Genomic DNA, 4,701 nt, shown 5'->3' on the forward strand with positions numbered 1-4,701 from the left:
CCCGTAACTTAAATACTACAAGGCCTAGAATCATCAAACTTTGTCTGTAGATACATCTTGGGTAGAAGGTGTGTCACACATTAAAACCAGGTCACTGTGACTTTTCATTAAGAAGATATCCGTCTGTCCGTCCGTCTGTTAGCTTTTTCGTGTCCGACCCGTAACTTAAATACTACAAGGCCTAGAATCATCAAACTTTGTCTGTAGATACATCTTGGGTAGAAGGTGTGTCGCACATTAAAACCAGGTCACTGTGACTTTTCATTAAGAAGATATCCGTCTGTCCGTCCGTCTGTTAGCTTTTTCGTGTCCGACCCGTAACTTAAATACTACAAGGCCTAGAATCATCAAACTTTGTCTGTAGATACATCTTGGGTAGAAGGTGTGTCGCACATTAAAACCAGGTCACTGTGACTTTTCATTAAGAAGATATGGCCATATATGGCAAAAACTTGTCTGGCTCATAACTTGAAAACTATTAGACCTAGAATCACCAAAATTGGTCAACTAATGCATCTTAGGTAGAAGGTGTGTCGCATCCTACTTTAAGGTCACTGTGACATTTAATTAAGGTGATATAAAAAAAAATGTTTTAATGGGTACAATCTATACGGTTAACAATATGTGACGGGCGTATCATGTGCCGTGACGGTGCACTTTATTCATTTCAAAAGTTCATTGCAAATTTACACATACATCACATATGTATTTAGTGATACCTAAAAATGTCAAAATTTCTCTGATTTTCGGGTCCGAGGTTCATGTCCGCCACCATCTTTTACCACTGTGTTCAAAATCAACACAGGTACCGGAGGTGGATTAAAGGAGCATGGTGTTAAACGAATTAAATTTTCTAGTAAAAGTTTCGTTTAAAGCCGATTTTTCAAATTATAAGTTAATTATGAACACAATTAAACAGTTTCTAGTGCTTGTCACATCTCATTTTGTTTTAAACATGATATTTTTTTTATTAAACTGAAAAATTGTTGGGTTTGGCGGAAAACAGCAAAACAATTAAACAATCTATATATAAACAAAAACACGGTACATGTACGAGCCTTGTTTACGTATTAAAGACTTGTGAGTGCTGTATCTCACTTGTAACTCAGCATGTGACATTCATTTTTTTTTTTTTTTTTTTTTTTGGTTGACCACTAAAAATACCTTAGTTAAGCATTGTAAACATTAAAAATTGGAAACTATGACTTGAAAATGTTTATTTCACAGTGTTAAGGTATTCAATGTATAATGAAAGAATAGTGAACAATTTTGAATGATTTAAATCAAAATAAATCTTTATTGTGAAATAATGATGAAAGTGAAGTAAAACAAATTCACATGACTGTCGATTGATTAGAAACTAACCTTTTTGCACTTGAGACATTTTAAAAGTTATCTACCCTTTGTAAAAATAAGAAAAATCTAATTTTCTTTCATGTCTTCTGTCAATAAACAACATGAATATTGATCATCCATATATTTTAGATATCTTACGCCGGTACTATCGATTAACTAAACAAGGTAAAATAGTTGGGTTCTGTTGGATCCTAAGTCATATTGGTATCAATGGCAACACACTGATTTTAAATATTTCATAAAACTATATGTAAATTGTCTTTGGCAAATCTATTGGGATTTCTGTGACACAAGTAAACTTTATTCTATTCAAAACAAAGTAATCAAATCGTGGAACATTGAAATGCAACGCCAAAACGAAGTGATTATTTCGAGAATACGCACCGGACATTCAAAATTGACACATTCTTACCTACTAAACAGACAACTTCAGCCTGAATGCATATCTTGTGACTGTGCATTAACTATACATCACATTCTTTTAGAATGTAGTGATTTTACGCCCATACGAAATTATTATTTTTTATAGACTTTACAATAATGTGCAATCAATGAAAGAACTTTTCACAAATATCGACAATCATTATATTATATAATATTTACAAGAATACGATTTTTACAGAAAATTTGAAAACATTTATAATACAACTATTTATATACACGAATTGATTTGTATACGCCCGTCATTAGACATTATTAGATATTATGCTATGGCGCTGTCCGTGCGTCTGTCCGGCTGCCCGTCCCTCCCGGGTCATGTTTTCCGGACTTTTTTCCGTAACAGATGCATGTACAACTTTGAAATTTGGTAACAATATCTCCCTCAAGAATTGTAAGAGTGAGTGTGCATTTCAGCTGGATTGGTCTATCGTTGACCTGCTTTAGGGCTATACATGTAAGTAGGTCAAACAGTTTTCCGGATATTTTTCGTTACAGATACAAATATTGCCCTGAAATTTACACATAAGCTTCCTTTCAGAGAAATACAAATTCAGTTTGCATTTCAACTGGATTGGTCCGTCCGTCCGTGACCTACATTAGGAGTAAAAGTAGGTCAAATAGTTTTCCGGGCTTTCTTCATTATGGATACAGATTTTGCCCTGAAATTTAGTCGGAGGCTTCCTCTTGGCGGAATACAATTTCAGTTTCCATTTCAGCTGGATTGATCCATCCATGACCTACTTTTAAACTATAAATAGGTCAAACAGTTTTTCGGGCTTTTTTTCATTACCGATACAGATATTGGACTGATATTTAATCATAGGCTTCCTCTCAGAGGAATACAAGTTCAGGTTGCATTTCAGCTGGATTGGTCCATCCTTGACCTCTTTTTGGGGTAAAATAGGTCGAACATTTTCCCGGGCTTTTTTCATTACGGATACAGATATTGACCTAATATCTAGTCAAAGGCTTCCTCTCATTACGGATACAGATATTGCCCTGATATTTAGTCAAAGGCTTACTGTCCGACGGGCGTATATTGTATTGTTTGCGGTACTCTTGTTTAACCTGTTTATGTATTTTTAACTGTAATGTCTGTCGGATGGGACGTTAAAGGGTGTCCCGTGCCAAGGATCACAACCCCCTTGGCACGCTAAAGATCGTTTCCCTGATGTTCGGAAAAGAGTAGGCTAACTGGGGCCGTCAGGAGCCTCACACACTCTCAACTAAACATATTACAATTAGCTAACCGCCGTAAAATGGTTGAAGTATTGCCAAACGGCGTAAAACATTAATCAATTTTGAAAATTACTATGGTTATCTTTATTTGATGAACCCTTCAAAATGATAACCTGATTACAAACGATTTCCCGTGTCACAGTAGGTGTGGCATGCTAAAGAACCCTCACTGCCCAATGACCGTAAACGCCGAGCAAAGGCCTAAATTTGAAGCCCTTCGCCAGTCTAGGTGGCGTCTCCATAGGAGTGAAAAATTATCTCGAGAGACGTTAAACAAGATACGATCAATCAAGCATATAAAGATTTTTAAAAAAACCAACATCCATTTATTAGATGTGAAATATGGTCATTATACATTGAATACCTTAACGCAAACTCGCTTTTGAAAAACAGTCAATCACATGGTTAACTTTAATACCAAGAAAACACCGTGTTAAAGTTAACCACCTTTCGAAAAAACCGAGCCCACTATTTTTCTTTCTCTACAACAAGAAACTCGCATTTGTTATACAAATTTTATGACAATTTTTTTCTAGGGAGAGAGCTTACATGGGTTATGCCTGCTGCCCAATCTCATTTATCTTGTGAATGAAGATACATGTATTGTTTAAATTAAATTCTTTTTCTAATCAGTACCTTTCTAATGTTACCCATTTGAAATAATCTCCTCCTGACAGTCCTGGAACAAAATGTAGAGACCTTTGCTTGATTAAATTTCATTGGTAATATCACTTGATGTCTCTCTTGTGTTCTTGTACTTTGTCGCGCATGGTGCTCCTCAGCTTCCCTTCGATGTATATTCTCTACACTTCCATTAACTTCATATTCTTTATAATACTGACAATAGCTTCCTAGGTATACCTGTTTTTCTTTATTCATTTTCTGTTTTGTATACTTCTCTGACTTTCTTTTGGCCACTAACATTTCCTCAGATTTGCGAGGGACATAATCAATGTTCGTTATTTTTATTCTTCTTTAAGAAATTTAAGGACACCAAACAAAAATTGCAGATACTGACGTTATAGGAATGTAGTGACGTATTTTATGCTAAATACCCATCCCGACATATTTTCTATAAATAACGCGATACCGCCGCGAGAATTGTTTTACAACTAGTCTTAAGTCGATAATTTTGCCACCAGCATGACTTAATTATGGATGACCAGAAAAGTATTAATCTCCAAAGTATATATATCATACACTTGTAAAGCATTAATAACAAATATAGTTTGCAATAAATTATATAAATATCAATAAAATTTGACTAAATAGAAACGTCATAACAATGAAGAAGGAAGGGGGGTGGGGGGTGGCTTGAATAATTCCTATTAATAACTTCAAGTTAATGATTAATCTGCAACGTCCAAAAAGAAAGAAACAAAAGAGACGCGATGCTAATAAAGGTTTCCCTGAAATCAATCCATTGGCACAAATGTTTTCCTAACACTTTCACGACCAAACATATTAGCGTGCTGCAAGCGCAGTAACTCTTTCATAGACTAAGCACGTTTAAATGAGGTAGAACGTGTGCAGTGACTTTTAAAAGGTGAAGATAATAAACAGTGATCAAAAACTAAATAAAATATGAAAGTAAATATATATAGTAAATGAAATATCTAAGTTCGAAGCAGATGTGGGAGAATATGTGGTGTCTTTTATTTCAAG

This window comes from Ostrea edulis, chromosome 1 (genome assembly GCF_947568905.1).
Source record: "Ostrea edulis chromosome 1, xbOstEdul1.1, whole genome shotgun sequence".
In the NCBI taxonomy this organism is placed as follows: domain Eukaryota; kingdom Metazoa; phylum Mollusca; class Bivalvia; order Ostreida; family Ostreidae; genus Ostrea; species Ostrea edulis.